This window comes from Eptatretus burgeri, chromosome 7 (genome assembly GCF_056783735.1).
Source record: "Eptatretus burgeri isolate ZD-2024b chromosome 7, Ebu_testis_v1, whole genome shotgun sequence".
In the NCBI taxonomy this organism is placed as follows: Eukaryota; Metazoa; Chordata; class Myxini; order Myxiniformes; family Myxinidae; genus Eptatretus; species Eptatretus burgeri.
In genome coordinates this window covers 90,049,769-90,071,806 of record NC_140967.1, presented here as the reverse complement: position 1 = coordinate 90,071,806, position 22,038 = coordinate 90,049,769, and the positions used below count along the sequence as shown (strand labels likewise).

The 22,038-nt window shown below is 36.1% G+C and overlaps 1 protein-coding gene across 5 annotated transcripts in view; it reads right to left on the bottom strand.

Annotated features, from left to right (window-relative positions):
* The window catches only part of LOC147023765 (B-cadherin-like), a 101,589-nt gene that overhangs the window by 18,068 nt on the left and 61,483 nt on the right, over positions 1-22,038 (bottom strand). The gene's annotated exons all lie outside the window — the stretch shown is intronic.

Below are 22,038 nucleotides of genomic sequence, written 5' to 3'. Positions count from 1 at the left end.
TTTGTATAACCCTGTTATTTTTTACTTTTAATATATGAAATATTTTTAGTATTAGTTTTCTTTTTACATTTGAGACAATAACTCATTTATTTATGAGAAAAATTTCTGCAGAGTGCAAAAACCTTTTTAGTTTCCAACATGCACATTTGAATCTTAATTTTTAAAACATAAAGAATCCTTAGAAATGCCTTCACTCTCTCCTCCATTTATTTAAGAAAAAACTTGAATTAAAATACATGTCTTCTCGATGTCGATAGTCTTGTCGAAAGTATTGTAAATAGACTTTTTAATTCTTTGTATTCCTCCCTGGTGAGATAAGTTAATTTCTTTAATACCTCTATTCTTTTTGAATCTCACTGGTTTCCATATTTCGATCTTTATTCACTCTCTCTCTTTCCTCCCTCTCTCTCTTCTCTCTTTCCTCCTTCTCTCTCTCCTCCTCCTCCTTTTCCTCCTCTTCCCTCTCGTCTTCAACTCCTTCCTCATCCCTTACTATACTTGAATCGTTTACACCCCATAGAATATTATACATATATTCATCAGGATTTCTTGTTATTCCTGTATCCAAAATAATTTTTTACAACAGGATACCAATAAAATTTCTTTTGAATTTCTAAAAGAGCCTTACCTTTTCTTAACCTTATAATTTTTTCATTATTTAACATTCTAATTAAATCTAAAGTTGTTGGTTTATCAACATCAGCATAATGCCAATCTTTTATTGAAAATACCTCATTCTTATGTTGTAGAACATATTTATTAAAATACCGAATACCCTTTTCTTGAAGGTATGCTTGAACACAGAAATGATAATTTTCTTGAAGCCTTCTTGCTGTCATTTATGTATTAGAAATATATGTTAGAATAATATTATGGCACGAAACACCTCCCCATCTTCCCATAGTTAAATCATTTTGTATTTCCTTACTTATTATATATAATCCTGTTTTTTCTGTTTTCATGAGATAAACAAGGGCAAAACCATTATTATATTTACCCTTATTAAATTCTTTTATTTGTTGTTTACTAATCGTGGCTCCACAAAACTCGTTCTCGATACCAAGTGGATAATATTCTTCCTTACGAGACTGATTTAATTGTTCCAGGTCTTCGAGGTTAATTTTAAATGACCAATTATACCCTAAATCATTCATATCATACCCCCATTGTTCTATTCTCATACAAACGATACGCCCTTCTTTATAAAAATTTATTTTAATTCGAACTGTGAATTCTGTATGACCTGGAGATAATATCAACACTTCTGTATCTTTAGAATACACAGCCGTTTTATTTAAGTATATATATTGTGATAAATCGCTTAATCTCACCAAGTCATTTGCGTCAGTCGGGCTTGGATAATTTTTAATTTATAAGCATTTTTCATGTTAATATTTTTGTTTATATTATATTTATGTCGTTCAGCCTGTGCCTTTGTGTAATAATTTGATAAATCAATATCCAGTTCTTGAGATACACCAAAGATAGAACCATCTTTACCAACATAAGTCATTTATATTAGATTAAAAATAATATCATAAAATTTTTTATTTTTGTTGAGTTGAAATAACACATATAGACATAATTGACCACAACACTTGGAATTTAATTCTTGGACTTGAAATGTTTGATAAACACCATTCTGTAAGAATTTTATGACTTCAACAGGTGGTGGAAGACCAAAACTATCAAAATAATATTTGTCTTGACTATTAAAAATACAAACCCAATGAGAACCGTTCCCATCATTATCTTCTAAGTTCATAATAATATTCTTTGTATGTTTCGACACATTTGTTAATTCATCTCTCATACAAATAACCACATTATGAATTTTTAATTTATTACAATATTTGACAAGTTGTAAATTTGATGTTGTATTCTTTCCAAATTCTTTCAACCACTCATCAATGCTCATTTATTTATTAGAAAGATATAATCCATTACCTCTTTTCGTTAATTTTACACCTGCTTGTGCTATAGAAGAAAGCATATCTCCAACTAACAATCTCGCTTTATCAGGCAGACCTTCAAGTTTTTCAGCAAAATCTACAATTACACCACTTCCACTAATTTGTTTCTCCAACTCTTTGTTATGTCTTTCCAATTCTTTTTGAGCCTGGAGTTGAGCCTTCCTTTCGTTGGCAGTTTTGACCGCTGTTGAAATACCACCCGTCAATGCTCCAACCGCACTTAAACCAGCAAATAAAGGAATTAGAAATGGGAGAAATCCTCCACTCGTCTCTCTTATTGAATATTTTTTCAACATTGGTTTTGTCATTTTAATTTTAAGTGAGCCAGTGTCATTCAAGATTTTAACCTGTTCTCTTGTGAGCAAAACATCAATTCTTACTGCTCCTTTTCTCTGAATTGTATTAACGTTAATCGTACAAGGCTTTTGATTTTGAACACAAGATGATAGTTTATGAAGATTGATTTGATTAACATATACCCCAGTTGGTACTTTGCCACTCATTTATTTAACAAAAAATTATGTGAGACTAATCATCACACCATTATCTGTATTAATCTGCAATTCTGTTTCTTCCAAAAGCAAACAATATGTATCAACTTCTTCACTCTCTCCTCTTTCAATGTATAGGGAAGTATCCACTCGATTAGACTTTATAGTTTCTTTTTGAGCGCTCAGGTCAAACGTATAGATTGTATACAAACTTTTAAATGCTGTCATATCCAAAATAGGTTCTTTATTTCCATTACTTTCACACACCTTTTGGTAAGACTTGTATGCTTCAGCAAAATCATTTTTTTCCCAATTAATTTCCAATCTATCTCGTGGATAAAATGTTCCATCTAGAGAAACGCGAAGTTGTTTCACCTTAGCATTATCACTCAATGCATTATTCTTATCAGTCGCAGTATCACCATCTGGCTTTTTAAAAATCATCCACAGATATCGTGGCTTTCCTTCCAGAACACCCAAATTCCACGTGTAAGTAGTTTGATTGAGTTTAACGTGTTGACATCTTCTTTTGAGGTATGATACACTGAGTGGTTTTGAGTTAAGTCTTCGATTCAACATCTCTTCTGTTTTAAGATTAGGAGTATATTCACTGATATACCAACTCATCTCCTCAATTACAAATTTATTCTGATCACCAAAAGCATTACCAACACCAAAAAGCAATCTATTTTCATTATCATTCCTTTGTAGTTGAAATCTAATTTTAAGACCATACAGAACTTTATCATAATCACAAAATCCAAATATACCTTTAAGAGGAACTGCCACAGTAAAACTATTTTCTGCTTTTGTATCATCATTATACATTCCTTTCCTTTGAATATATCCAGGGTCTGTGTTTGTTCCCGTTGACATATCAGGAATAAAACCTTCGACAGACCCCTTTCCCATTCTATCACTGAATGTATAGAGTGTAAATTTCATCATTTCAGATACAGCAGAGACATAATCAACCGCTTCAACTTCTTGTGTTCCAATATACAATCGCACACTATCAAACATTTTCCAGAAGAAATCATTTACAAGTGTAGCGTTTGTGTTATTCCCAGCCTTAGTGAATTTAAATTTACACAACAAGAAACTTTCGGAGAGATTCAAATAGGTTTGTTGATTATTTATTTCAAAACTTTTTGTACCATTTGTATTCCAGTCTGTTCCAGTTATTGCATTTACCTTGAAGTAATCTTCTTTTTTAGTGGAGTTTGAGATAATAATAGTATCATCCAAATCATAGATACTATCAATTGCTTCCATACTTGTATTTATTTAGGAAAAAGATGTTAAAACTTTTGAAACCCTGATCCAAGTATTTGAATTATTTTCTGTCGTTCTTGGGGGACAACTGAGTTTTACCTTTCTTAATTTCTTTTATTGCTTGTAATTTATGAGATTCTTTCTGAGCATCTTTTATACTCTTTACAGCACCTGCTACATTTCCCACAGCAGAAGCAGTTGAACCAATTAGGTCTTTATGTTTAAGAATAGTTGAACCAATACCCATGAGAGTATCAATTATCCCATCTCCTCTAAATTGATGTCCGACACCCCTTTGTCTCTTAGGTTTATAGTATCCTCTACCAAGATACATACCTTCACCCTTGTAGTACGGGAAAGGAACATCCCATCTCCTGTAATTATTTTATATTTTCCCAACTCGTGCTTCCTCACAATAACCATCGTATTTATTTATTGAAAAACTTCACGTAGGTGAATTCTGATGGATATAACTTCTCCATTAAAAGAGATCACACGATTATCTTGGTCGGTTATCCTAAAATTTACTCTGTGTATGGTTTTTCCTGACACAGGTAGATAAACCAAATTTTTAGGCTCCATATTGAATTTATAACCAATTGGGGTTGAGTATGCGCTGAATGAAAATATTGTATTTGTTTTTAATCCATCATTATAAGCACCATCAATCAAATCACAGTGAATTAACACCGAATTTATTCCTGAGGATATTTGAATGACATTATCACTGTAAAACGTCCCATTAGTTTCAATCTTTTTGAGGAGAAACCTAATAACTCTCTAAATGAATTATCAATTGTGAAATCAACCTTGTAGTTATTTTTAACTTTAATCGTTGATTTTGAAGTATGTTTTTGAATGTTTATAATAATATTTTTTGGTTCATCACCCTGTTCTTTCATAAGACGAGCAATTTCGGAAGATATTTGAGAAATCTCGTATGCTCCGGGTGAGACTGTTATCGTTTTGTATCCACTTCCCGGATTATAACTAAACTTGTCATTTTTCTCGGTTATATTAAATAAGGTATTATAAGTCTCCATGGACAATAAAGATGCCTCATATTCTTTTGTTGTGTCAAGTTGTAGTGGGTATGGGAATGAAGATGTGTGGTCGCTTGTTGTGAAATTAAAACTCAGGATTGTGCTTCTCATCTTATTTAATATGAGATAAAATGTCTTTATATTGAGATTTATTAATTATTTTCATGTTCATCAACTGATCTAAAATGGCTGATGCTTCATTAAAACAATTGTTATTTCCAGCCTTCTTACTGCCGAACAACAATAACAGTCTATTAACTAATTGCGATGGGTCATTTGGAAGAAAACTAATACCTGAACCAAGGATACTTAAAGCCTGAATAATGTGTTTCTCCTTCTCATTCTTCCTACTTTTACCAGAAAGAATAACCTTATAATTTAGAGTGTTCAGCAAATCAATATATACTCTATCATCATTATTTTCCATATCCAATGGTTTATCAATATACTTTGATTCATCCCTCACAGTTGAACCTTGTCTTCCATCTTTTGTGAGAAGAAACATTAATCTCGGAGTTAGTTTAACAGGGTGTTGAGCAGAACTTAAGAACCTTAATTCATCATTAAATATCAATACCTTTTCTTTAACAAGATGAAATATTGCTGGTTGTTCTGTTGGAATGAGTCCTGCTTTGGTTTTTGAATCCGCTGAATATTCATTGTTTTGAACAGCATTCACAATATAATCAGGGGGTTGATTAATCTCTTCCAGTTGTTGAAATAAACCTTCATCATCATATTCTAATTCTCCTAAATGCTCTAATTCTTCCTCCGTCATTTGACTGAAATCTTTTAACATTTGAAGCTTTCTAGGAGTATATTCTACTGTGGGAACTGTGGAAACATCTTTCATTTTTTCTTGGGAAGTTTTTAAAAGTGGTTTAAAAAATTTGTCTTGTTTTTTTTCAAATGCTTCTTCGCCCGTTAGTTTCTGTCTGCGTTTCTTCTTTATGTCTTCCTGTTGTTTTACAACTTTTGAAACCAACTCTTGATGTTCCTTAAATCTTCTTGCTCTTTCTTTTGTATCCATTTATTTATTGTAAAATATCATTTAATGAATTGTAAAGATCAACAGGGAAATTTTCCTTTTCTTCATCATTCAAGTAGATGTGTTCAAATAAATCCTTTTCTTTAAATATTTCATCAAATTCTTTATTAACATTAATGCGAGTTGTAATTTCTTCTTCACTAATCCTTGCATCTCTGCTTTTCATACGTTTGTGTTGAGTTTCTTCATCAACATCAAAACCGAATGATAAAATCTTCACTCCGCTCAGATATTTAATAATTTGTCTCGTTCCTTCTGGATTAGTTTCTAATATCCCAACACCACCAGATTTTAGTTTCTTTAACTCACTCTTACAATGTGAATATTTTGTTGTACCAAGAGAAACCTCCTCAAATATTTGTCCTTCATTCCTCAATCGCATATGTTCCTCCACTGAAATATAGTGATAATCTTCACCTTTTACTTCTCCAGGTCTTATTGCTCTAGTTGTTGTTGATACAATGCGTATCACGGGGTGTTTTTTAAGTAAATTTACAATATTCTCATTTGTACTACACAAGAACCTTGATTTATGAAAGTTTTTTCCAGAAGCAGATTTACCCACAAGATTTATAATAATAGTTGTCATTTATATATGTAATTGTTTATAAAACAAAAAATATATCCCTTAATATCTCATCTTGTTTCACAACAATATATTTATATTTTTCAGTCGTGTGCTTCATATAATCCTCAAATTTCTTTTTACTACATAATGTAGAACAATTATCTCTCCAAAAATTATTGATATCTATTGAATTTAACTTGAATAAAATAAAAGTATTAGCATTGTTTCTGATGGAACGACGAGGAAGTTGAAAGTACGATTGACTAAGATAAATACAATTACAAGAAGAATGTCTCCCTCTTGTGTAGTAGCTGTCCATTACCGTTTGGTTTCTCTCATTAACACAATCATCAAAGATAACGAGGTTCTTTTTTGATTTATCCAAATCTTGGGGAGACGGTATATCATCCGTATTATCACTAAGAATACAAGTTATAAGATTTGATTTCTTTTTACATCTCTGTGTATCACAAAATAGTTGAATTATATCTTCAATGTTATAATCATTTAGGTTTTTTTGACGTTTAAATAAACCTATTATATCTTCTTTTTGAAGACCAGCATTAAAACCTTGTGAGAGTAGTTGATACTCTGGTTGAAAACTCGACTTTGTGAAAATTATTAAATTATCATAATCTAAAAAGTTGGGAGTGAGGAGCATTTTTAAAAGTAAGCAGGTTTTTCCACATCCACTTGAACCAACTATGAGACATCTTAATGAATTTGGGAGATTTTTTATGGTTGTTAAATTTTATCTTATTTTCCCAAATAGGTAAAAAATCATTCATTTATATATTTGAAAAACAGGTTATTTAATTTATTATTGGCTTTTTTAGAAACTCTATATTTTATCCTAAGTTCAGGTTTAATTTCAAGATAATCCATTATTTTATTTATACAATATCTTGTGTTGATATTTCCCTGAAAATTACATCCATGAATAATATACAACAACAATCCTTTGAACATTTCTCTTATACGTTCAGTTTCTTCCCTTGTAAGGAAAGGTGTGTTATCATCCTCATACTTTACATTCATTTCTCTAATCAATCTTGTAAAGTAATTCATTTTTGGTGTAAATCTAAAAGAATTATTTTCCTTTTTATATTTTTTATTATCATTAATTAGAAGATAATCACAGAATATACATTGTTTATAGGCTTTTGACTCTGTGTTTAATCCCTGTCTTTCACACGCAGGACAATTCTCAAATTTGTCATATGGAGAATCAGGAAAGTCTAGCATATTTATAAAGTAAAACTTTACTTAAACTGAAATTCATCTATACTTTCAGTTGTATATTACCATCGATATCGATATACTTTTTTCCATTATCAGATTCAACGACAACATTTTTTATATTAAAGGTAATTTTAAAATTATCGTTAACTACTATTGAACGAAATGTCATTTCACCTGATATATTAACATCCTTTATTTCATCAAGATTTACATCTTTAGGGTTGTTGAAAAAATACAAATTTCTCCTTGCATATTACAGATGGTCTTATCTTTTCTTTCTAAAGCTTCATCCATAAGGTTTTTGTTCTTTGATACTTTTTCTTGTTTCATTGCTTTTCTAGTTTTGAATATATTACTAGAAGGAGAGGAGAAACTTTTGTTAGAGATACTTTAATTGATGTTCTACCAGGTATACTAAAAGCCCTTCCACTGAAGGAAATTGAAGAACTCATATTATTTACCATAATAGTTTTTATCCAATAGTTGTTATATTTATCTTTGTTCAATTTTACATCCTTGACATATTTCTCAGTATCTTTAACAGATGAAGAGATTGATTGAAACTTGTCTTTTGTGTCTTGAAACATTGTATTTATTAAGTGAAAAAGTTGGAGGATAAAATGTTTTTAAGCACAGATTCACCTATAAATTAAACGAAATTTTCATCAAGAAAATTTTAGTTTAAGCAAAGTTTTATTCTATAAATATGGTGAATACAACGTACTGCGATGTTTGTAATCACGAATATAAACATTATAGAAAACACCTCCGAACCAACAAACACACATTTAATCTATTTCATCAAATATCTCCTCTTGAGTTGGAAAGAAAACATTGTGATATCTGTTCAAAGGATGTTTTGAAGAGTAGTTATAATCAACATCTTCAATCACAAAAACACAAGAAAAATGAGTTTAAAGTAAAGGGAGACTATTATATTAAAAACACTGATGAGGCATTTAAAGGGCATATAAAAATAAGGATTTTTCAATTTGGAGAACCCAGTCCATCATCAATAGCTGAATCAATTGAAATAGTGAAACCCGATGTTGAAAAATTTATTAAAAAGACATTAAAAGAAATAAAAACTTTAAAGTTTTATATGGGAGTGAAAATGAATATGAAAAGACAAGATGAAGAACAAACTCCTTATATGAGAACAGATCTTCATTTTATAACATCATTTCAAGATTTTTTGAATAGTGGGGTTTATGAAGAACTATCAAGACAAGAGGAGGATGTTGATAATACAGTGGTAGGAAGTGGATTCAATATTAAAAAAATCATCTTTTTAGATATACACATTCTAAAATCAAACCCTCTTAAAGCTTCTTCTTATATTGAATTACCAAAAGAAATAAAACTAAAGAAGGCAGTTGTTAATATTAAGAACAATGATAATAAATGTTTTCTCTGGTCTGTTCTTGCTCACTTACATCCACCAAAATGTAATTCAGAAAGAGTAAAACAATATATGAAATATGAGAATACCTTGGACATTAAAGATTTTAAATTCCCAATGCCATTAACAGATATTCCTAAATTTGAGAAAAAGAATAATCTTTCTATTAATGTATATGGATTAACGGATACAAACAAAGTTCAAATATTAAAAATTTCAAACAACTATAAAAATGAAGAAACACACATTGACCTTTTATATTTTAGTGTTGGAAAGAATTCACATTACACATACATCAATAATTTATCAAGATTAATCTCTTCTCAGGTATTCAGAACAGCAAACAAAATATATCCTTGTAAGCGATGTCTTAATTCATTTCATACAAAAGAACGATTAGAACAACATTCAAAATATTGTAGTAATCATAAATCAGCTGTAATTACAATGCCTAAACCTGGTGAAAAGATTTATTTTGAAGATTATAATAAATCTATCATGCACCCATTTGTGATATACGCTGATTTTGAATGTATCCTTAAAAAGATAAATACTGCTTCTCCTAATCCAAAAGAACCATATACAAATAAATATCAAAAACATATTCCTTGTGGTTTTTGTTATTATATCAAATCATCTGTTGGAGAAAAGTATAACAAACTTGAACATTATCGTGGAAAAAATGCTTCACAAGAGTTTGTAAAACGATTAGAAAAGGATTGTATAAGACTCACTAAATTAATGAAAGAAACAAATGAACCGATGAAATTAACCAAAGAAGAAAAATTAGAATTTAGAATGAACAATATCTGTCATATTTGTGAGGGGGAAATTAAGGAGTTTAAAGTTAGAGACCATTGTCATCTTACTGGTAAATATAGAGGTCCCGCTCATTCCTGTTGTAATCTTAATTATAAATTACCTTCTTTTATTCCAGTCTTTCTTCACAACAGCGCCAACTATGATACACATCTATTTATAAATGAACTTTCAAAAACACCAGGGAATATTTCTGCTATAACAAACACAAGTCAAAAGTATATTTCATTTTCAAAAATGATATTCACAAAACCGATAACTCGTATTAGGTTTTTAGATTCTTACAAGTTTATGGGAACACCACTAGCCTACCTCGCATCAAATCTAAGCTCCACGGACTCTTTTCCAAATCTTAATTCATTCTTTCCAAAAGAGGAAATTCTCACTAAAGAGGAAATTCAGATTAAAGAGAGAATTCAAAGTAAAGAGGAAATTCTAACTGAAGATGAAATTCTAATTATAAAGAAAATTCGAACTAAAGAGGAAATTCAGATTAAAGATGAAATTCTGATTAAAGAAGGAATTCTTACGAGAGAGGAAATTCAAACAAGGAATGAAATTCAAAGTAAAGAGAAAATTCTTACAAGTAAGGGAATTTATCCTTATGATTATATGGATTCATTTATGAGATTTAAAGAAACACAACTTCCTTCAAAAGAAAGTTTCTATAATAACCTTTATGAAGAAGAGATAAGTGATAAGGAATATAAACACGCACAAGAAATATGGAAAATATTTAAGATAAAGAACCTTGGAGAATATCATGATTTATATCTAAAAACAGATGTTTTATTGTTAGCTGATGTGTTTGAGGCTTTTAGAACACTCTGTCATAATAAAAATTGTTATGGATTAGACCCTGCCCACTATTTCACAGCTCCTGGTTTAGCTTGGAGTGCAATGTTGAAAATGACAAAACAAGATATAGATTTAATCAGTGATGTTGATATGCTTTTGATGATTGAGAAGTCCAAGAGAGGTGGAATATCACAAGTATGTTCAAAAGATATGCTAAAGCAAATAATAAATATCTTCCAAATTATAATAGTGAAAAAGATAGTAATTATTTGATGTATTTTGATGCTAATAATTTGTATGGATGGGCAATGTCTCAATCTCTGCCTTATGGTAAATTAGAGTGGGTGGAAGAAAAGGATTATGAAAAGGCTTTGATGAATATTGTTATTTCTTCTCAAGAGGAATTGAATGACGAAGAAGAAGGTTATTATTTTGAAGTTGATTTGAGGTACCCGAGTGATCTTCATAATAAGCATAAAGATCTTCCTTTTGCATGTGAGAAAGAAACTCCAAAGAAAGAATGGTTAAGTGATTATCATAAAAGTTTTAATATTAAAGGTAAATCAACAGAAAAGTTATTAACAACATTCTATGATAAAGAGGGATATGTTTTGCATCAGAGAAGCTTAAAACAGTTTTTGAGAGAAGGATTGAGAGTAGCTAAAATTCATAGAGTTTTAAAATTTAAACAAAGTCCTTGGGTGAAAAAGTATATTCAATTCAATACAGATATGAGAGCAAATACAAAAGTAAAATTTGAAGGGGACTTTTATAAATTAATGAATAATGCTGTATTTGGAAAGACTATGGAAAATGTTAGAAACAGACAAAACATTAGATTCGCAACATCTTGGAAAGAAGCTTCGAGATTGATAAATAAACCAAGTTTTGAGAGAGAAGAGGTTTTTTTCAGAGAACTTTTCTGCAATTCATATGAAAAAGGAAAGTATTGTAATGGATAAACCAATTTATATTGGAACAGCAGTTCTTGATTTATCAAAGATATTGATGTATGATTATTTGTATAATGACTTAAAGAAAGAGTATGGTGAAAATGTTTCATTGTTGTATATGGATACTGATAGTTTTATCTTAGATATAAAAACTGATGATGTTTATGAAGATATGAAGAAAAATATTGGAGTATATGATACAAGTAATTTCAGCAAGAAGAGTGAGTTATTTTCCAAAAAGAATGAAAAGGTTATTGGTAAGTTTAAGGATGAGTTGGGTGGAAAAGTAATGAGTGAGTTTATTGGATTGAGAGCAAAGGCATATGCTTATAAGTATGGTGAACAGATTGATAAGAGGTTAAAGGGAATAAAGAAATATGTAATAAAGAAATCAATAACTTTTAGAAATTATTATAATTGTTTGATGAATAAGAAAGAAGAATATAGGAAAATGAATACAATAAGAAGTTATAAACATAACATATATAGTGAAGAAGTAAATAAAAAGGCATTAGGAGCCTTTGATGATAAGAGATTTATTTTAGATAATGGAATAGATTGTGTTCCATATGGATATTGTATGATAGAGTGTATAAAATAGATTATGTTTTAACGATGGGAAGATGGGTTAGGGTTTTTTAAGGGCTACCGCCGCGTTTTTTCACAATATATAAATGGTTAAACCAAGTATTAATCAAACTAAAGAGTGGAGAAAATCTCAGTCTTGGTATATAAATGGAAAACATAATGAATGTGAAAAATATCAAATAAGTCTTATTGAAAAAATAACTAAAACAAAGGTAAATAAAACAAATAAGCGAATTAATTTAAAAACTAGTAAGTTAGAGGATGTAAAGAAAAAAATGAATATCCTTGAATGGACTGAAAACTTTGATGGTTATCAATTGAACAATGAAAAACAATTTACTATAATCTCAAAATGATATGTGGCTCAGGAGGTGGTCAGATGAGAGCATTAAGAGAAGTTTATCATTTCGTAATGGCACAAATGGGGTATCTTAAAAAATATAAAGATTCAAATGTTTTGTTTGTTAATATTTTAGATGGGGATTATTGTGCAAAGAAAATTAAACTATTGAAGGAATTTGAGAATGAACAAATCTTTATAGGTTCAATGAGTGAGCTGTTCAACCCCCAGGTGTTCAATTCAATGAGGTTCAACCTCCAAGTTAAAAGGGGAGACAAATAAATATACCTTGGGATAAAAAGGGGATTTATTTTTAGGGAAAAAAATATAAATCGCTGAAAATCCCCCATTCATTTACATGGGGCAAAGTGAGCCAGAATCAGTATTCTTACCCTACTTATATATATATATATATATATATATATATATATATATATATATATATATATATATATATATATATATATCTCTCTCTCTCTCTCTCTTTTTCAATCCTGATTTCCATCCAACCCTTTCCTATTAACCATGGTACAAATCGAAGCAGGCACAGCACCCAGGCAGCCACCTGTGAAAGAATTACCACATGAACAAACTCGCTGCCTGATGCGCATTGCACATCCTTTCATTCAAATCTGCACGCCAATTTACAACGGCGTCTCACCTTGCTCAACCACATTCATGTGTGCTGTATACGTACCTTTACCTTGTCATAACTGTACCTCGATAATATTCCCAGAAAGGGAGAGAGGAGAGAAGATTTGTGAGGCGTAAGATCCCTAATGTAGTCATGTATTTGATCTGCCGGTTGCAGCATGTACCTCCGTGGGATGCTCTGCTTGAGCATTCCCACCTCGAGAGTTGGCGCGTTATCTTCGGCTTAGTCACTTTGCCGGGGCTCGTGGCAACGTGCACTCCACACTGGTCCTCCGGAATAAGCACGTCTCAATCACACACCAACTGTGAGTGAAGAGCCAGAGAAGGGCAGAGGCAATGCAGAGCCGAGAGGAGCAGAGCAGAGAGTGAGCGGCTCCACACTCCTCCTTTTATAAGCCCTGGGCAAAGGGTGGGGTGACGACCCGAAGACAACACTTCGTGACCCGAATCAGGCTCCTCCATTGGGCCACATCCAAGTCCTGCCAGGCTCTCGTGGCTGGAAATAGTCTCATTTGCCCATCCGGCTCACCACAGCCCAGAGTTCCTGACTCAACATAGGGTACGAGCTGACATCCCAGCCCTGAACGTGCTCCGAGTGGTCTGAATGCCAAATAGCAATGCACACCTGCCAACCACAGGCCCCCTCTCATGAGCCAAAATGCACACCCGGGCCCCGTACCAAACTCCTGGATCGCCCTTCCCACGACCCCTCCACGCCGCCCTGTCTTCCCATGTTCTGGCGACTGGACAAGGGTCGTATCAATCCCACGTGTTCACCCAGTACTTCCCTGGTGAGATGTGGTCGAGCTATTAACGACTGTTGCTCAGCCCTACTGCGCAGGGTCCGAGGACAGCACAAGTTGAACAGTACTCCTCCATATAGTGTCGAATTGTAGCAATGCAGAGATATGAGGGGGTGCGGGAATATTTTTTCCCGAGTGCAGGAATTTGTGGTCGAAGTGGTGAAGTTTGGTGACTGAGGGGTGAAGCAAGGTGAGATGCTGTTGAAAATTGTCACGCAGATATGAATGAAATAATAGCACACCATGCACGTGCTGTATAGTGTGTGGTGTGCTTGTTGGAGGGAGTTTGGTGGTGATTCCAAGCCACGGGAGGCATCGTGGTGTGTTTGCTATTCAATCGCACATTTCATGGTGGGTGTGATTGCTTACTTGACTTGTACCATAGCTAAAAGGAAAGGGTTGGATGAGAAATCAGAATAGGAGACAGAGATATAGTTAATAGACCAAGCTATTAGATCCACACAATGCACTTTGCCCCGTTGACCCACTAGACATGAGGGGAAGGTCGAACTGTAAGGTAGAAGACTAACAAAATAACTGCCTGGGGACCACTGTATTTTGGGTGCCATTGCCTTCGAGGCATTCAGTTTGTAGAACCGCAAATGTGTGTGTGTATATATATATATATATATATATATATATATATATATATATATATATATATATATATATATATATATATATATATAGTTACGGCTGTGGAAATTCGCAGAACACCATAAAGGTCCTAAGTTAGTTATGCCGATAAGTCCGTGTTCAGTTAGATATCCCCACCGTTGTTTAATGGGAATTATCCGTGTGGACAGGGCTGTGATCTTTAAGTTAGCCTTTATTCTTTTGCTATCGTTATTATGGACCAACCGCTTCACACAACCACCCTAACCACAAAGCACCACCAATTACAACAACCACGATCACCTCAACCCTCATAACCACACCACCGTGTTTCTACCTCGGCACACGGTTGCCAGAGGCCTAGCCTTCGTCGAGGGAAAGCAGGCGGCCCCCGTTCCCCCCTCCCCCGGACGAATGGTGTCGCCACAGTGAATTTCACCCTGAAAGGGACAAAGAGAACCACCGCGGCCGCGCGCGTCCCTAATTTGGCGGGAAAACGCTTCCTTCGAGAAGTTTCGCGCATGTTCTGGAAGTTTCCCGCATGTTCTGGAAGGAGGGCGGGGCGTGGGTAATAAAAAGGGTGCACGGAGCGTTCGCTCTCTCTCTCTCTGGAGTTGCTGTTGTTGTTACTGCTGCTCGTGCTGAGGAGAATCACGAGGGGGAGCTGCTGCTGCTGCTTGTGCTGGTGGAAACAACACTCTCTCTTCTCACTCTCTGTCTGTCGTTGCTGGTGTTGTTGCTGCCGCTGGAAGGAGCTGTGCTGCTTCTGACGGAGCTGCGTGAAGATCTGGGTTCGTGTCCGAGTCAGGAGCTTGGAGCGGTTGGTGGGTGGAGGTCCGGGCGTCGCGAAGGAGACGTGGGCTGGAGGGGCAGCGCTGCTGTGTCGCGCGAGCCTGCACGTGCATGTGGGGAGAGCCGGAGAGAGCTCGCCTGCTGCTTGGCAAGGCCTGGGCGCAAACGCGGCTATGCTAGCTGCCGTGGGGACGGGACGTCGTGACTCGCCCCAGCAAGGCACCACGAGGGTGTAGGTAACCTGCAACGGTCTCGTGGGGCCCTTTCGGTCATCAAAGCACCACGTTATAAAGGCCCACGGGCCCAGTCTGACTCCCTCGTCTTTGAGGGGGTCTTTTCTTTGCTTTTCTTTTGAGTGATTGTTGTGGCGCCGAGTCCCATAAGTAAAACCTGTTGAAGTGATTGTAAATAATAACCATAGTCGGTTGTAGTATTTTTGCCTTGCTCGTGTCTTTGTCCCATCTCGCAGTCTTCGTAAAGCAACTGCATGCGTGTTTTTGAATTCCTTGCCTGTATATACCTGCATCCCTGTATACGTGTGTAAAATAAATGTGCTTGTTTAAATGTACCCCGTTCGTCGTGTCATTTTCCCCCATTGAAGTGCCATATTGTTTTTCAGAATACTAGTTGGTTTTTGAAGACCGATAATAGAATCGGGTCTGGCGAGGTCTGGCGATAATACCCGCTCGGTTATCCCAGAATGGAACGAACCACTTAAGCGGTTCGTCTCCAAACAGGCCTTCAAAGAGGTACGGTCCCTCGGTAGGTTACCCGCGCGAATACTTAGGTATATCGATATTCGGCGATTGACCCTGTCGCGTGCGGGTAGAATACGGACTGGGCCGTGATGTGCGTTGACGGCACACCCGTGACTGGTTCTCGGCGTTGTTCCGGGAAGTCACGACTGAATCGCTCGTCCGGTGGGCGTGCGGCTGCTATTAGTGAAAAGCGGTCACTCGCATGCTGGGCGGGCGGTAAATTCGTAACAATACACACACACACACACACACACACACACACACACACACACACACACACACACACACACACACACACACACACACACACACACACACACACAACGACCCGTGAACCCATCGGGTTCCCGTTGTGACAGCGGTTGATGAAGAAAAAAAAAGACACGAAATTTTAATTATATTTAGTGGTCAAACTTTAACTTGAAGAAAATTTGAGCATTTACCTTAAGAGTCATCGTTCAATGAAGCACGCGTATAAACACAATTTTATTTATTAATAAGAGGAAGAGACGACCCGTGAACCCATTGGGTTCCCGCTGTGACAGCGGTTGATAAAAAAAATCATTTCAAAAAAAATATATATATAGCTCCAGCGAATTATACCACTGAGGTTGTTTGCATTGATCAAATAATCTCAAGGAGGACTTCACTGAATCGGGAATTGATTTTTTAATAATTGTTTTCGTTGCCCGATTTGAACGAAACTTGATATTGCGTGTCAATGTGAAGAAAAGAAACAGAGAAAAGAAAATTGAAGAAATTATTGTGCGTAATCTTCTAAACACAATTTGATTAATTAATGAACACGGAAGTATTAGATCAAAATGGCGATGTTTATTTTATGCTTAAAAATAAATCGTTTTGTCTGTACTAAATGTTTGAGATTTTAAAATGAATCATTTCAAGAAAAAAAAAAAAGAAGATGATAGCTCCAGCGAACTATACTGCTGAGGTTGTTTGCATTGATCAACTTCTCCCGAAGAGTACTTCACTGAATTTTTAGTGTCTTCATGGTGCCGGCCAGAGGTCGTCTACTCTTCGCGAAGGAAACCATGGGATCCTTAACGTCTGCCACCCAATGCCAGCAGACGGGACACCCAGTTTAACATCCATCCAAGAGACGGCACACACAATGATGAATCACCTTGCCAGTTAAACACCAGGAGGACAGCTTATAGCTGGGTCTGGATTCTAACTCAGGCGACATAGCTTAAAGGCGAGTATACTCGAGGTCATGCGGTTAGCCCACGTGTATACGCTGAATGTAATGTTACGGTTTTCGAAAGTTACCCCAGGGGGAGAGCATAAATGGGCACGTAGGTGACCTGAAGATTAGTCATTTCATTAGTCTATGTGTAGATAGTCTTTGGCCCCTTGTCTCATGATTGTTTGGGTAGCACGCGTTAGTTAGCTCGTGCTTTCAGCTTGGTATTACAAGTCCCCACCATTTACAGTGAAATATTCCTGTCCCCACTTTCTCCAGTGCAGTGAGGTGTTTTGAATCAGAAACAGTTGGTATGTTTTTGCTTCATGCACATAACCTGGGTTATATATATTTTTTGCATGTACAGAACTGTCAGTTGCCTATACACCACCCAAATAAAGGGATGCGTCAGAAGAACATGATGCGTGCTGAGAACAACATCACCCGTGGGATAGGTACTCGGCAAGTCACTACAATTTAACATAGGTGGAAGTCGATTAACTTGGTGTGTGATTTTGAAGGTGATTGGTTACAGCTGAGCTAATTTACAATTGCCATTATAAGGGAGGTGAACACTTATCCAACCAAGATATTCTAGTTTTGTATTTTAAATTAATTTTCTGAAATTTGTAGAATTTGTTTTTCACTTGGAAGTTGTGGGTTACGATATGTAAATAAAGGTGGAAAAAGTCTGATTTAGTGCAATTTAACTCCAGGCTATAAACAGCAAAAGGTGAAAAATTTGAAATGGGGTGTAGACTTTCTATAGTGTGTGTGTGTGTGTGTGTGTGTGTGTGTGTGTGTGTGTGTGTGTGTGTGTGTGTGTGTGTGTGTGTGTGTGTGTGTGTGTGTGTGTGTGTGTGTGTGTGTGTGTGTGTGTGTGTGTGTGTGTGTGTGTGTGCGTTCTGGTGCCTGTCCTCGCTTAAGTTAAGATTCTACAAGAATTATATCGGGATAACTCTGCTCTGCGTCTGCTTTTGTAAGTTGCTTGTTTTATTTCCGCACCTCTCACATTTCTTCCTATCTCTGCTTACATACCACAATAAAAGCTATATTCACTGTGCCACATATCTTTCATTGCCTGCCTGTAATAAATCCTTTGTAGAAATGTTCCCAGCTAGTTTTTGTCTGTTCTTTCATTGATCCAGCATGGTCCGTATCCTAACTAAGCCGGGTCTTTATTCCCAACAATCCGTTCATTTTAGCCGGTACGTCCTTGGCAGTGTCGCTTGGCTGCATCTGCTCCGCTAAAGTGATCTGGTTCGGACAAGGCATACCGGACAAGGCACACCGAGGGCATGTCCCCCGGTAATTAAGTCACGTGATGAATTAAGTAACCCGATTAACCCATAGACGCGAGGACCCGAGGTCACGTGGTTAAGTTGGCGTTCATGGTCGGTTAGTGACCCGCTGCATCACGGAATTATCCGTGTGCGACGGCCTACAATTCCGGGGAGTCTGGTGGGAACCCGAGATAGCCTCCCACCCTGGTGGTCTTCTCACTCGACCCCTGGCCCGCAACAATACGTGTGTGTGTGTGTATATGTATATGTATATATATATATAGCTCTGGAAATAAATAAGAGACAACTCCAAAAAAAATTTAAATCAGCATCTCTACATGTATGGCACCCATTCCCTTCCAGTGTTTGTTGAATTCCAACACAGGCACACCTCATTCTACTTAGTGAGGTACTGATTAGGTGATCACCTGAACCGAATCGTCTTTAACAAGGAAAAGTATAAAAACCACTACTGTGGTCATCACTATCCTCTTGTAATAGGACCAGCTGGATGGCAAAAACAGTGCTAGTAGTACCTCAAAAGTAATTGGAATCAAAAAAATAACTATTGACCATGCCAAAAGAGTTGAAAAGAAAAGTTTTGAGTGAGGAAAAGAAGGGTTCAATTCTGGCTTTACTGGCAGAGGGATACAGTAAGCGTCACGTTGCTTCCATCCTTAAAATTTCAAAGACGGCGGTTCATAAGAACAAGGTCAAGCAGCAGACATTGGGGACAACAAAGCTACAGACTGGCAGAGGGCGAAAACGACTTTCCACTGACCGGGATTACCACCAACTCATTCGAATGTCACCCAACAACCGTAGGATGACATCAAGTGACCTATAAAAAGAATGGCAAACGGCAGCTGGGGTGAAGTGCACGGCGAGGACAGTTCGAAACAGGCTCCGAGGGGCAGGGCTGAAGTCGTGCAAAGCTATAAAAAAGCCCTTCATCAATGAGAAGCAAAGAAGAGCCATGATGAGGTTTGCAAAAGACCATAAGGATTGGACCGAAGAGGACTGGAGTAAGGTCATCTTCTCTGATGAGTCCAATTTTTAGCTTTGCCCAACACCTGGTCGTCTAATGGTTAGACGGAGACCTGGAAAGCCGTACAAGCCACAGTGTCTCGCACCCACTGTGAAATTTGGTGGAGGATCGGTGATGATCTGGGGGTGCTTCAGCAAGGCTGGAATCGCGCAGATTTGTCTTTGTGAAGGACTCATGAATCGAGCCCCATACAAGGTTGTCCTGGAAGAACACTTGCTTCCTTCTGCTCTGACAATGTTCCCCAACTCTGAGGATGGGTTTTTCCAGCAGGACAATGCTCCATGCCACACAGCCAGGTCAATCAAGGTGTGGATGGAGGACCATCAGATCAAGACCCTGTCATGGTCAGCCCAATCTCCAGACTTTAACCCCATTGAAAACCTCTGGAATGTGATCAAGAGGAAGATGGATGGTCACAAGCCATCAAACAAAGCCGAGCTGCTTGAATGTTTGCGCCAGAAGTGGCATAAAGTCACCCAACAGCAATGTGAAAGACTTGTGGAGAGCATGCCAAGACGCATGAAAGCTGTGATTGAAAATCAGGGTTGTTCCAAAAAATATTGATTTCTGAACTCTGCCTAAGTTCAAACATTAGTATTGTGTTGTTTAAAAATGAATATGAACTTGTTTTGTTTACATTATTTGAGGTCTGAAAACACTGAATCTTTGTTGCTATTTTGACCAGTTGTCATTTTCTGCAAATAAATGCTCTAAATGACAACATTTTTATTTGAAATTTGGGAGAAATGTCAGTAGTTTATAGAATAAAACAAAAATGTTCATTTTACTCAAACATACCTATAAATAGTAAAACCAGACCAGAGTGGTGTCAAAGCCACCCAATGCTTGCCTATTTATACATTTATCGTTTTTCGTTTTGAAAAGACGAGTCTAATAATATTTTTTTTATAAAGCATTGCAGTGAAGTCTGATCCAAATAATTTTAAAGCAATACAAGTCTGGAGACGGCAATGGTTCACGAGCGGTATTTGACGATGTAGATTGTTTCAAAAGTCAAGGATGAGACAATGTGATAATTTTTGACCAACTTATAAAAATGATCAACATGATGTGGTACGAGTGACAGGTTATTAGCTGCAAAATGTCGAAACCCCGGTTTTGTTCAACAACTTTCAAAATTTGACCTTTGTATAACCTTTAAAGGTTACAAAACAATGTTGTGGACATTAAAATAAGGAAACAGGATACGTGCTATAGCTTATTGGAGTTAGTTCGTCGAAGAAGGTCGAAAACCCGGTTCGATTCCCACAACTTTGCAAAATTTGATCTTTATGAACTTTAAACATCAAAGGTCAAGGATTATGACCTTTGGTGCAAAACTTCCTTTGGAACATTCAAGGAACAATATAACGTCATGTAGGCTATATGGCATTTCACACTCCTCGTATTATCCATACTTTGATGAAATCAGCATAAAAACAAACTTGAAGGGGGTGCCACGGGCAAAGTGTTTGAGATAGAGCAAAATGGTTTCAAGACTTTAGGTGGGGTTTCAAGACACATATATGACCTCAATATTATGCATAAAAAAAATTGTCATCCTAGCTCTCAAAGTTTGGGCGGTCATATGATTTTTATGTCAAAATTCGCAATTTTCTAAGTTCGTGACCTTGTGACCTTGACCTTAGGACGAAAATAAAACATTGAGCTCCATGGGGTTATGCAGGTGCCATTGGGCTAACCAAATACTGAAACCCCTGCCAGATTTGATAAACTCCCTCGGAGAAAATGCAACTTGAAATCGGCTACTCCCTAAAAACACCTGTTTTTTGGGCGTGGCTCTGCTCATAATGAGCGCAGCATGCCCATTCTCCGGAAAACACAACTAGATCGTGATATAAACCTCCCACCCAAATTTTATCAGGATGGGATCAAAACCCACGGAGCTATCCTCAGGACAGACAGACCTACAGACAGACACACACACACACACACAACGAATATAGTGGTCACTTACTGACTCGTGAACCAACAAGTCTGGAGACGGCGATGGTTCATGAGCAATGTACACGGTTCACCTTTTTTATTTTTTAACCTTCGAGGGGACGCCACTGGCAAACTGGCGGGAATCGGGAAAAACGTAAATGATGAAAGTTGTAGTACTCGAAGAGCACGACTTGCATACCAACTTTCATTCGAAACAGTTGAAAACCCAAGGAGCTCGATGCCCAATTTATTGATTTTTTTGACATTTTCTAAGTTCGTGACCTTGTGACCTTGACCTTGGGATGAAAATGAAAAATCGAGCTCCGTGAGGCTATGCAGGTGCCATTGGGCTAACCAAATACCGAAACCCCTGCCAGATTCAACAAACCCCCTT